The 14,086-nt window shown below is 48.4% G+C and overlaps 1 pseudogene; it reads right to left on the bottom strand.

Moving 5' to 3' along the window:
- Nucleotides 1–936: 936 nt before the first annotated feature.
- LOC134410234 (spatacsin-like) overlaps nucleotides 937–14,086 on the bottom strand; it is a 40,553-nt pseudogene continuing 27,403 nt past the window's right edge.

Raw genomic sequence — 14,086 nt, 5'->3', positions numbered from 1 at the left:
TTGGTTCCCTTCTCTGACTGCTCTAACCAGTAGAGAAATTTCCCTGTTATTCAGCCAGAATCCTTTTTATACTGTATTTCGTAATTGTGTTTTAACCTGTTGGGTGTTTTACTGTGGTTTTAATTTTTGTGAACCGCCCAGAGAGCTTCGGCTATTGGGTGGTATAAAAATATAATAAATAAAATAAATAATAAATAGAATCCGCACTTGGATGACAGAGAACATGTTTTGGCCTCCTTTGTGTGACAATGCTTTAGGTACTTGAAAAGTGCTATCTAACCCTCCTCATCTTTCTCTTCTCAAGGCCAACATACCCAGTTCTTTGAATATTGCCATTCCAATTATGAGCCATCTCACTGGAGGCAGCCCTCACGGGATGACACATGCACAGGTCCCAGCACCAACTGAAGAGGTGGACTCATTCCGTGGCCCACCCCACTCCACCCCCCGAAGCAAGCAGACAGCTCAGAAACGTCTCCAAAGACTTCATTCCCAGCCCTTGGCGACTCACGACATGAATGGAACTCCACCATTGTGGGCCAATCCCTGGAAGTGCCGCTCTCCACGCTCTTGCTGGTTGTGGTGCTAGTAGTGGTAGGAGGCTTCCGGCTCCCAACAGATTCTGGCTCAAACTCAGAGGACAGGATGGGGGTGGGATCATGTGCAGAGTAAATATCACATCCGCACCAGAGGCAAGCCTGCCTTGGAGAGGCATTTTTGGCAGGTCCTAGAGTGATCTGCTGTGAAAGCCTTGCATGAAACAGCTGAACTATGCAGGGGAGGAAGATGGAGCTCAGAGGCGATGTAGCGATGCCAGGGGCAGCTGGGCTCCCACTTACGCACATTTTCTGTGGATTGTAGCTGTGCTGAGATAAGCCAACCACAGATATGTAAAAGCAGAACGAGAACAGCAACAAGAAAGGCCACACCTCTGACTTTGTTATAGCAATTTAATTTAACACGCTTGAGAGCTACAGCCGTTAAATAAAACAAAATTACATGATATCTTTCTGTTGTATCTCCTTGGAAAAAGTGTTATTTCAATTCCCTTGTATCTGAGATGAATTGCTGGGGGAATTTCACGGTTGGCAAATAAGGGCTGAAGGGTGCGCATGTGTAAATGTTGCATGCGCACTGGACTTCAATACTGCGCTGGCCAGAGACAACCTTAATCTGGCGTTGACATTTGGCCAGTGTGTTACTTGCTCTTGGCTTAACAGTAGTTTTAACCACCATACAGTAAAAGGAATTTAAAATGATTTGGGAGAAATGTAACTTTGAGACAGAGGAGTCACGAAGCAATACGATCAGTAAAATTTAACGGAGTTCTACAACAGGATTGTAGTCTCTGTCTTTTAAGACTCCGCTGTTCCGTTCATAACCCGAATAATAAATTTAGTAATAAAGTTTAATGACACAAAAGTTAGACCTAAAAGCAGTGCAAAGTCCTAAGATCACCTTTGCACCTTTGAGACATTCCTCCACTATCAATGTAGGTCAGAAAGCAAAGAACCATTTTATTATTTCACGTGTGTTCTTGCCAATGTGGAAATCCTTCAGAAGCATGTTCACTACGTCGTAGAACTGGTTGTCATAAGCTAGTTTGTAATACACATCGATATCATCACAATAGGTCAACAGCTTCTTCAGGTTTTTTAGAGCCGGTTCATTGCCTGCACGCTGCTTGAACCTGAAAGAGATGGTCATACTGTTAACAGATGTCCTCACCCCCTCTGCTTTCATCCTACGGCCAGCCTCTCCATTAGTTCAACCTAGTGCCGAAAGAATGAGATCTACCCCCTTTCAGTACGTACTCTGAAGGACTTGAAGACATGAAGCCAGTATCCCAATGATACAGAAAACCTGATTTGGGAGAAGTCTCCCCACTGGAGAATTGGGCTTCAAATGGTTCACTTGGTTGCAGAGGACTTACTCCTGGGCCATTTCCTCAAAGGTGCTCGCCTTGAGCAGGCCACGCTGCTTGCACTCCTCCAGGTAGCTGAAGTCCTCCTTTACAGTCACTTGCTGATACAGGACTTCAGCCCAGTCCGGAACGAAGTCATAGGCCTCAGCCACGACTGCCGCCTAGCGAGAGATTGGGAGTGGAGAGGGAAGAGATCCCAGTTGGAGCAGGAGCAGGAGCATGCTAGGAGCTGCACGCTGCCCCCTGCCAACAAAAGGACTCTGCCCCCTAAGGCTCTCTGTCCATCGTACTGAGATCCTGACTGCATGTCACATTCACAGCATGAAAAGTAGCCAGGCTCTCAGAAAGAACAAGGAAAGTGTCTGGGCCCACAACAGGACCGAGCTCCAATCAAGCTCTTGCAAGGAAAAATACTCAAGATCCAACAATAGCTGTAAGCTGTTCCCGATGGTGAAAGCTCTCCTGTCCTCTTCGTCACCGGGTAGAACCTGGGCAGGGACATGGCACATTCCAGCAGGCTCTTCTGGCTCAGGTTGATCTGCAACAGGACAGCCTTGGTTTGGGTCCAGGCTACCTGCGGGGTCACCTTCACCTGTACAATCCACCTCGCACACTCAGGTTCTCTGGGAAGAATTTCCATCAGCGAGCCAAAATTAGGCTGACATGTATTACCCAGAGGACCTCTTCTGCTTCTCCCAGACTGTGGCATGGCCTGCCGGAGGAGATTCGTCAACTTAACAGTCTTTTAGCATTTAAGAAAGCTATAAAGACGGATCTCAGGCATATCCAGTGGAGTCTTAGGATGTTTTTAGGATGTTTTAACAGTGTATACTATGTTTTTAATCAGTATTTTATACTTACTGTTGTTCCCCACCTTGATCCAAACGGAGAGGCAGGTAAGAGATAAAATTATCATTATTCCCAACCTGTTGCGCTCCAGATCTTTGGACTAACTGTCACCAGCCCCAGCCAGCATGGGCAATGGTCAGAAATGGTCAGTGGGAGCTGTAGTCCAAACCATCTGGACAGCACCAGGTTGGGAAGGCTGCAACAGGGCAACTGGATACATACCGGACACCAGGTTTGGATTTGCATGGGCAGAGCAGACTGTGATTTGGAGCTGCAAATAGGAGGGTTTTTCCCCACCACCAAAGGTGCAGCATGCGAAGCCGAAAGTAACAACGAGGGCCTGAGCTAGTTCTCCCCTTCAGACACAATGGGAGTTCTTCTGCAAATCCTGGATGGAGGGTCACTGACCTTCACTAATGCTAATGCTTTACCGATAGGAATAGTTCTCTGGCGTAGTGGTCTACCATTGCTTGGCTCCGACGGGCCAATTCAAATGGGTGAGCCCAGGGTGGCTGTGTGCAAAAGGACTAGGCAGAGCGTAAAGCATGAGCGTATGCCCAGAGGTTCTCGCACCTCTTCGCATCCTGTGTGGGTAGAAATGCAGCCACAAGAGTCAGTGTTTATGCTCCAGGTCTCCCCTGACTCTTGATTGTATGACCACGGTGGGCAGCGATGCCGCCTGCTCTGTGTCAGGGGACCTACTCTGTGTCAGGGGACACACGCTCCCCCATCCCACCCCACCCCCTCAAACCCACCCCTACGGCACCTCCTCCTCCTCCACCTGAGATCGAACACCTCAGACATCCCACCGTTTCCAGGTCCGGGTGGCTCCCGCCCGGGGCTCCCCGGGACGAGCGGCAATTTACCCCAAGGCTGGGATTCAATGAGCTTCAGCTGGACCTTGGCTGCCGCCTCGTGGTTCTCCCCAATCTCCCGGCACATGCTGAAGCAGAGGGCGATCATGTTGTGCTTCTCGCTGTCTCCTGGTGATGTAGTCCAGCAGCGCCGTCTTGAGGGTCCCGCTCTGCCAAAGAGGGAGGGGCGGAGAGTGAAGGCAGCGCGTGGCTTGGGACCTGGCCAGCGCCAATCCTCAGGGCAAGTGAGCTCTGGCGCTGAGCAGAGCCCTCCAACAGCAACGCCAGGCCTCACAGTCGCTTGTGAAGGAGCGTAAAGGTGGCAAGAAAAACCTGCCCTTAAGACGGGGGTGGGGCAACTTGTGGTCCTCCAGCAGATATCCAGGTCTCCAAGTCCTGCCGTCCCTCATCACTGGCTCTGCTGGCTAAGGCGGAGGGAGGGGAACTGTAGGCCAAATACACCTGGAGGGCCAGAGGTTGCCCACCCCTGCCTTCAAGGGTGAGGGCATGGGCAAGTGACGGAGAGTTCGGTAGCACGGGGCAACATGTCGTGGGAATGCAGGGACTGGGGCGGTTATTTTGGAAGAGGGAAACAAGCAGAACAAAGGCACTGGAGGTTCTACAATTTGGAACTCTTGGACTGGGAAGGGTGGATTCTGTTGTTTGTACCCACCGGGTGCAACTTCTTTCTCATTAGCACCTCAAAGTGGTGCTTCTCATGCAGCAAGTCAAAGATGTAGGTCATCTCGTTGTACCTGCCGATGCCAGTGAGAAGTCGAACCTTTGGGGAGAGAAAAGAGCTTGAGCTTCAGAACCCACAAAACGTCACCCCACACGTTGCCGTTGGAGCAGTGCTGTGTCATGACAGCCCCACTCTTCCACTTGGGACAGAGTCCCTGCCTGTGGAATGCCACTGACCAGCCACTTCCCCCATTTCAGTGGGGTTCCAGACACTATGGACACCTCCCAGCTGCAGGCAAGAACTCCCCAGCTGAGAGACTGAGCAACGGAAGAAACGAACGCAAGGCCAGGAGGAAGCAATGGCTGCTCTCTCACCAGACCAGTGGAGAGCCACTCGCTTCCACACACAAGGCCCGACTCCTGGCACTGCTTCTCATGAGAGACACTGCAGGATGCTTGCTGGCGTAAGTCAACATGCAGCACAACAGAACAAGACCTGTGTCGGAGCACAGGCCACCCTGCACAGGCGCGGGCAGGCGAGCGTCTGCCTTGCCACGGCCTTCCCTGCTCAGTGAGGGAGACAGCGGAGCTCCGGGAATCAGTGGGAGCCACAACAGCCTGCCGCTCTAAAACCCCAAAGACCAGGGGGAGGAAGGGGCACCGCAGCCACTCAACATCCACCACGGGGTGCTTTTGGGGCTGCCGCCACCGCCGCCGTCTCTACCTCCCACAAGGCCGTATTCTTCGCTGGGTGCTAAGTGTTCGTCCGTGAGCGTTCGGGCAGCTTGGAGAACGCGAATAATCCCTTCCATATGACACGTGAGGCTGAAGCAATTATGGGCGAGGATCAGGAGCTCTGTAGCTAAGGGAGGGAGGAATGGGGGCTCCCATCAGTAAGCATTTTGCTTAAAACAGAGTTCATGTGGCCCAAAAGCCAAAGAGCGGGATTTAAGTCCCTGCCTTGTTACTGTCTGCTGAATGGGACCCCCAGCAGCCAACCTCTCAGCTGTGGGAGACCCAGAGACCCAGTTCCCAGGCTTGAGTCATGAAGGTCAGAGATGGAGACCACCGCTTTCCCCTTCTGGGAATGTTCGCACATTCTCAAAGGGCTCAAGCGGTAAACCTGCACTGCTCCCTAGACACACGTGCAGCCTGGGGAACTGCAGCAGCATGTGAACCGAGGCCTCCACGAATGCAGCTCCTGGCATCGCATTTCCCAGATGTCCACCACGCAAAGAGAGCAAAAGGACAGGACACGAGGTCGCTCCTACAGCACAGTCGTATCTATGTGTACTCGGACATGACGTCCCAGGGACTGCGACGAGATCTGTGGCCAAGTGCGCATGTTTGGGGTAGCCGTCTTAGTCACAAGACCCAAGTCCTCGTGAGCGTGACATTACTGGACGTCCAGAGATAAACACTTACTGCAGGCAAGCTCCCCGTGAGGGACAGATGAAATTTTATCCAATAGCTTCACGCCAACCAGGGTGGGGTCCTGGCACAGTTTGGCCAACTGCAGGAACGCCTCGCTCTCCTCTGCTGGATTTAAGACTTGCTTTTCCCCTGTACAGACAGCAGGCCCAGAATGACATAGCGGCCACAGCACATTCCTCCGCTGAGCACCTGGGCCACGAAGGCAGCCTCTCCTCTCGCAAGTTTAGGAGTTCTTCCCCCATAAGTTGCACGAGCTCTACCCTTGGCCCAAGAAAGCCATTTAAATGCCACGGCCATGGCAGAAGCAGTGACTTATTATTTTAATTTTTAAAAGTATTTTCATTCTTGTTGTAAGATGCTTTGGGTCTGAGAAAGATGTCCAGTAATAAATAATTGGATGATGGTGGTGGTGATGATGATGTAAAGAGGGTGGGATGGGGTGCAGGCAGTCACAGATCCCTCCTCCTCCTCCCTCCCAATCCCCTTTCCTTTTGTGTCATGTCTTTTAGATTGTAAGCCTGTGGGCAGGGACTGTCAGGAAATACTTTTGTAAGCCGCCATGAGAGCCTTTTTTGGCTGAATGGCGGCATAAAAATGCTTAAATAAATAAATAAATAAATAAATAAACGTGAGCTGACAACGTAACGCAGCATCGAGAAAGGGCCACTTCAACGTTTTGGTTGGTATCAAGAGGCACAATGTCAGCCAGACTCCCAGAGTTTGGCGATCAGCTGCCTGGAACGGAGCAAACAGACCAACAGCAGTGAGAACCCTCTGCCAGAGATGCTTTAAGGTGGGCTCCTGCATTGAGCAGGGGGTTGGACTTGATGACCTTACAGGCCCCTTCCAACTCGACTATTCTATGGGCCTATGAACTGGAGCCCCCACTCGCCCATACACACCTTTTCCTTGCAAAGGCGCCAGCACTTCTCGGGTGACTTCCTCAGCCACGAGCTCCGCCACCATCTCTGGCTCCAGCCCCTGGGTGGTGAGGAAGGCCTGGGCCTTCTTGCCCCTGTCTGGCTGCTGGGAGGACAGGATCACCCGAAGCAGCTTCTCAGAATCATGGGCGGAGATCTCACCGAAGGAACAGCCCAGCTCCTGCAGAGCACCACGGAGAAGGACGGGGGGAGGCCAATCCTGAAGCACCTGCCGCCTGGGAGAACCCCCACCCCACCCTGACCCCATGCCAAACGGACAGGCAAGATGCTCGGGGAAATTCCTATGCTTTCTGGAGCGCCCGCCCCAGGCGGCTCCAAACATGTGTCCAGACATTCCTTGGACCCACACGGACTACAGCACACCTCTTGGATAACAACGTTGTCCACAGGCAACTCTGCAAGTTCTGCCACTCCCCGTGCCACGGAAAAAGCGCGTCTCTCCTGCAGCTGTTCCAGAATTCTTCTGCGCTCATTCTGGAAATTCTCAACAGTGTAACTGCTTAAAATGGCACCATCAATTAAGACAGAAGAATCCTTCAAGGCAGAGCTGAGGGCACTTAGCTTCTTCAAATCTGGCCCAATGTACAAAAGGAGCACAAAAAACAGTAACGAAAAAAGACAGGGCCGTTGCTGAAGACGTGGCGCCATCAGCCCTTCAGAGGCGAGAGCCTTGGGGAAGGAGCAAACGGGGACTCAGAGGTCAGCCGCATCGACCTGCCACCCAGGCCCCTCCTCCTCCTCCTCCTCCTCCTGCTCCTCCTGCTCCTCCTCTGAGCGCCACCCTGGCCAGAAGCACATTGGGCAGCGAGGACAGAGACGGCCACTTCAGTGGCTGTGCCCAAGCAGTGTGGCAACGAGGGACAGGGCCTTTTCGGTGGTGGCCCCCAGACTGTGGAATGATCTCCCTGAGGAGGTTCGCCTGGCACCAACGCTGCTCTCTTTCCAGCGCCAGGTTAAGACTTTCCTCTTTGCCCAGGCATATGGCGGCACATCCTAATGACCCACATGTTTAGTTTTAATCGGTTTTTAATGCTTTATGTGTGTATGTACTGTGCTTTAGAGTTTTAAATTTTGTATACTTGTTTTTACCTCAATTTTAGAATTTCTATAAACCGCCCAGAGTGCCCTGGCTATGGGAGCGGTATATAAGTGTAATAAATAAATAAATAAATAAATAAATAAATAAATAAATAAAATGTACCACTGGCATCCATGCTGCTTTCCTTTCAGATGCCAGGTGTAAACCTCTTCACGTACCCAAGAGCTAACTTGCCCAAGTGTGCTCCTTTTCATGTGCCAGTTTATTTAAGCACTTCACTGTTTTAATGCATTCCTAATTTCTAAAAATTTGTAAACCATCTTGGAATCAGTCTAGAGCAAATGTTTTAAACAAATAAACCACGTCAGGCTGATCAGCAACTGGTGGCCCCAGTCCCTTCCCTTCCCCAAGTGATGAACACAGAGGACAGGGACTGCAGAGGTAGAAGGCTTGGCCTTCTGTCGAAAGGCACGGGCCTTTCAATGCACTTGCAAACTACTTACTGCTCTGCCAAATTTCTGTTGGTTTCCTATCCCATTTCTGTGCCACAATCTATTATTATTATTATTATTATTATTATTATTATTATTATTATTAAGTTCTATTACACTTAAAAGGAGACCAAATTTGGCAGCTAAAGACTTCTTTAACCCTAGCTTGCCTTTAAGGGCCGCCTGAGGCCAGGCACTGAAAACGACACCCTGGCTGAAGTTAAGCTCCAGTTAAAATCCACAAATGTCAATCCAGCGACTAGGCTACGTGGGCAACACCCACCCACAGGAAACACACACACAAAATGGTCCTTGCCGTGAGGAAGAGCAATGTTGGGAGCTGCAAAAAGCTGAAGGCGTTTTCCTAACTCCTCCTGGGTCCTGCATTGCGGCAGCATCACTTCCAGGAGACATGAAGCCTGTGACTCCACCCAGGGCCTGGGGAGGATGGGAGGCGGCACATCACGTGTGGCTGGAAGCTGTGGAAAGACCACCTGGAGTAAGCGAGGCGGGCTGCAGAACACTCCTGCCCACCACCCGGACTTCAGGCCAGGGACATATTGAGGCAACTTGCGCGAACAGCCACCCTCCGCAACAGAGGTTTAGGAAATGAGGAGTTGTACACACCAGGAAAGGTGTGGTGTGTGGGTGTTAACTGTTCTTCATCTGGTGAAATTAAACTCACGATCAAAAGAACACAACTAAGGAAACAGGCTCAGTAGACTTCGGGCCTGTTCAGAGGACATGCGAAGCCACGGTTAGGCCGTCGACCCTCTTGCAGCAAGTGGTGAGTGCGTGTTTAAACCGTGGTTACATAGCCACCATGGTTAGGAATGGTTCACACAACATGCTAAGCCATGATGTTTACCTCAAAATGCTTAACCACCGTGGTTTAGCATGCCGGCGAAACAGGGTCAATGCCTCTCCCTTTAGGAATCCCTCCGCTGGATCCCAAAGAATAGGATCGTGGCCCATGTTTTACCCCATGTAATGTATGCAGGACCTCCTCCTGGTGGATGTATCTGTCGGGAACAAAGATTGCGCCAATGCACGCCTCTTGTCCTGCCTGCCTCATTCCTCTCCCTAAGCGCAGGACAAACATGCGACTCAGCAGCAGCAGCAGCAGCTTCGCCTAACTGGTTGATTCTCCCCCCCCCCCCATCCCAGACAGGGCTGGAATTGGAGTAACGAAAGGCCTAAGAGGCTAAGAAGAGGAACGGGCCTGTTGCAAAAATTAAATATGATAAAATCAAACCAATTATCTAACATTAACAAATGTATCTGAATCAAACACAAAAATCTTCACCATAACTCATTTACTACACATTTCTTCAAACAAACTTCTATATATGCTTTCTTCTTTCTCCCACTTCCTCATCTTAAACCTTAATAAACCTTTTATAAATTGGACTCATAGTTTGATCACTCAAGGAATATTCTGCCATGTGCCAGATCGCTTGGTTTCTCCTACAGGCTTTCATTCATTGAAGAAGAAAGGGGAAACGGGTGAGGTTCACTCTGGGGTGTCTCTTCTCCCACTGAGAGGCAGCATAGTGTAGTGGTTACAGTGTTAGACTGGGACTAGGGAGAATCAGGTTCAAGTCCGCATTTGGCCATGAAGCTTACAGGGTGGCGCTGGGCCTGGCGCAGACTCTCAGCCTAACCTGCCTCATGGGTGGGATCGGGAGGGGCACCGACAGCGGGGTATCAATGCGACCAATAATTATTTAAAAAGCAACCATCTGTAGTTTCGAGGATCCTCTCACCACAGAAGCCAAATTGTCTTAGAGCGCTGGTAGAATTTAAGAGAGAAGCAGCATGGCACTCAGCCCATCGAACACCTGCAGCTTTCACAACAATATACAAAGCAGAGGCACCAGAATCTGCCTCAGCTGTTAAAGACTTGGGTATTTTTAAAAGCTTCATCAAGTGAATTAAGCTTCTGCTTACTTCTGAAATGCTGGCTTAGAATGCAAGGAGCCTGGCTTGGGCTTCGTGGTAGATTTTGTAGTCCATGCACAATTTGTACACCTCCAGCAGCAGCAGCAGAGGGGAATCCTTCATACAGTAAACATACATACCTTCAAGGAAGTTGCTGGTCTGGAGGTCAATTATGACAAATCTGATTTGCTCTGTGTTTAATATCCCTTTGGCTGAACAGAAAAATATTCATAACTTTATTGCTTGTTAGCCAATCAGGCCATTCGCAATATTCAACGAATTTCCAAAGTCACTTTAAGATTTGGCAGTTTAAAATACTTAGGCATTCAGATCACTAAGGAAATCAAACAACTGCGTATGCGCAATTTTGATCCTTTATGGAATGCTCTAAGAAAAGATATGACACTGTGGAAGAAACTTAAATTATCTTGGCTAGGGAGGAATGCAGCCCTGAAAATGACTTTGTTGCCTAAACTGTCTTTTTTATTTCATACCCTGCCAGTAGAGATTCCTGGAAATGAATTCAAACGTTGGCAACAAGCTCTATCCACAGTCAGTGGAGGGGGCAAACGCATCCGGGTCAATCAAGCGACACTATTCCGACCAACTAAACTAGGGGGGGTTGGTGTCCCAAATCTTAGGCTGTACCATGATGCTTTTCAATTGAGGCAACTACTCAAAATAATTAGAAATGAGACAGCAATCCCGTGGGTGTCAATTGAAAGCGCCCCCTGCATCCCTACGATCAGGGCGATCCCATTCCTTCCAACATTGAAAAAACATATTCAAATAATTAATAACCCATTTTTGAAAGCAAATTTAAAGGTATGGGCAAAGTGGGCAAAATGGTTTGCACCATCCCCTTCTCCCCTAACCCCGATTTTAGACCACCCCCGATTCAGAGATCAATTTAAGTACAGACAATTTGCAGGTTGGGAAGAAAAAGGTTTTTTCCATATTCGTGATCTCTTTATACAAGGAAAAATCATATCAATGCAACAATTAGAGGCAAACCTGAGCCCACTCCCTTGTCCCTGGCTCCAAAAACTACAAATAGTCTCTTTTGCAAATGCTCTATATCAATTCCATAACATTCCACGCTCGCTTACTATATTTGAGAAAGCTTGCCTGACTTATTCTAGAAAGGTTAAAGGGGGAGCTTCTGATATATATCACATGATATTGAATTGTTAATTCCCAGATAAGGGAGGGTTAAAAATGATTTGGGAACATGACCTGTGCACCAGTTTCACTGAAGGTGAATGGAAAAGCTTGTGGCAATCAGCACCCTATAAAACAATATCAGCAAAAGTTAAAGAGCTCACTCTGAAAATCACTCACAGGTGGTATATCACCCCTGTTAGACTGCACCATATTAGTGCTACTATATCCCCGCACTGTTGGCGTGGTTGCTCCGTTCCTGGCACTTATATTCATCTTTGGTGGGAATGTCAACAGGTCAAAACTTTTTGGTCAAGGGTTTTCCAAACCATTACAAACATTATTCATGTTGAAGTAGAAACTGACCCAGCACTGGCTCTACTTTCTATTTTTAGGAATGCCAATAGAAAAATTATTCCCAAAGCCTTGGTCACCCATTTGCTGGTTGCAGCCAGGTGGGAAATTGCCCAATTCTGGAAAAGCGACAGACCTTTTGACCATCAACGCTGGTTTGATAAGATTTGGAAACTAGCTTTAAATTATAAATTGACACAACATAGCAGGTTAGCAAGAGGAGAAATAACATCAGACACATTTGTGGAAAACTGGCTGGACTTTTTCACATTTATTAATATGAATCCTGGCGAACCTAGACCCCCAATGACTCAGGAATCCTTTTGGTCAGAGGTTCTAACTTAACCTGCATCTTTTTCTGTACCAAGTGCTTATTGAAGGAATGAACACCCGTGCTTTTTTATAGTGGTGCTGTGGGAACATTTATATTGTTGTTGAGTGTTTTCTTTTATTATTTATTTATTTATTTATTACATTTCTATACCGCCCAATAGCCGGAGCTCTCTGGGCGGTTCACAAAAATTAAAAACATTCAAAGTATAAAACAACAGTATAAAACCATAATATAAAATACAATATAAAAACTCAACCAGATAAAAACAGCAGCAATGCAAAATTACAAATTTAAAACCATGTTATTTAAAATTTATAGATTGTTAAAATGTTGGGAGAATAAAAAGGTCTTCACCTGGCGTCTAAAACCATAAAATGTAGGTGCCAAGCGAACCTCCTTAGGGAGCTCATTCCACAGCCGGGGTGCCACAGCAGAGAAGGCCCTCCTCCTGGTAGCCATCTGCCTCACTTCCTTTGGCAGAGGCTCACGGAGAAGGACCCCTGAGGATGACCTTAGGGTCCGGGCAAGTACATATGGGAGGAGGCATTCCTTCAGATAACCTGGCCCCAAGCCGTTTAGGGCTTTAAATGTTAATACCAGCACTTTGAATTGGGCCCGGACCTGGACTGGCAGCCAATGAAGCTGGAAAAGGACTGGCGTAATATGGTCTCGTCGGCCAGTCCCTGTTAGTAAGCGTGCTGCCCTGTTTTGCACCAGTTGAAGTTTCCGGACCGTTTTCAAAGGCAGCCCCACGTATAACGCATTGCAGTAATCCAAACGAGAGGTTATCAGAGCATGGATAACCGTAGCTAAGCTATCTCTGTCCAGATAAGGGCGCAGCTATATCAGCCTAAGCTGGTAAAAGGTGCTCTTTGCCACTGAGTTCACCTGTGCCTCAAGTGACAGTTCTGGATCCAAGAGCACCCCCAAACTACGGACCCGATCCTTTAGGGGGAGTGCAACCCCGTCCAGGACAGGGCAAACATCACCTCGCTGGACAGAAGAACCACCCGCTAACAGTACCTCCGTCTTGTCTGGATTGAGTTTCAGTTTATTAGCCCTCATCCAGTCCATTACCATGCCCAGGCACTGGTTCAGAACAGCCACTGCCTCACCTGGGTTTGATGAAAAGGAAATGTAGAGCTGGGTATCATCCGCATATTGATGACACCTCAGTCCACATCTCCGGATAACCTCCCCCAGCGGCTTCATGTATATGTTAAACAGCATAGGGGATAAGATAGAGCCCTGTGGAACCCCGTGGCTTAGGTGCCACGGCACAGAGCAATAATCCCCCAGCACCACCTTCTGGAATCGGCCATCCAAGTAGGAGCGGAACCACTGCAACGCAGTACCTCCAACTCCCAGCTCAGACAACCTATGTGTGTTTATTGTATTTGTCCTTACTTGAAAATCAATAAAAATAGTATTAAAAAAAGGGAATATAAAATCAATACAATATTAAAATAACCATCGCTGCATCTTAAAATACTCAGCCAGCCACCATTTTCAGTTAACCAATTATCCAGGCCCCTCCTAGATATGATAAAGCCAGTGACACTTGTAGAAAAATGTTCCATGTCCTCTCTTTTCAGGGGAATATCTTGTGTTTGTAGACTCTCGGTCAGCATTTTTACAGGGAAAAAAAATAGAAAAGATTCTGCCAAAATTTATAATCCCATCGGAAAATTCTTCATTCATAACCATTGTAAAAGTTTGGATAGCCTCAGTCAAAGAACGGATTTGTAATGCGTTGATTAGTGGTGTAATTTTATTTTTCATAGGTTCTTGAATTTTAGAGGTTGCTTTCTGTGTAATCGCGAGGGTCTGAACCAATCAGATGCACCTTTGGGTATGACTCAGCCAATTAGGGCCCAGGGATGATATAACAAACACTCTGTACCCTCATTGGCCAAGTCTGCCCTAAAGGCAGTGTCTGATTGGTTCAGATCAGTGCTATTCAAAATGTCTTACAATCCTTTGAAATGTGGTACCGTGGGGCCTGCAGGTTGAGCCACATGGGACTCCCTAGGGCTGCCCAGGTGGGTGCAGAGGAGGAGAAGGAAGATGGCAGCAGCTGCGA

The sequence above is a fragment of the Elgaria multicarinata genome, chromosome 17 (assembly GCF_023053635.1).
Source record: "Elgaria multicarinata webbii isolate HBS135686 ecotype San Diego chromosome 17, rElgMul1.1.pri, whole genome shotgun sequence".
NCBI classification, from domain to species: domain Eukaryota; kingdom Metazoa; phylum Chordata; class Lepidosauria; order Squamata; family Anguidae; genus Elgaria; species Elgaria multicarinata.
This window is presented reverse-complemented; position numbering and strand designations above follow the sequence as displayed.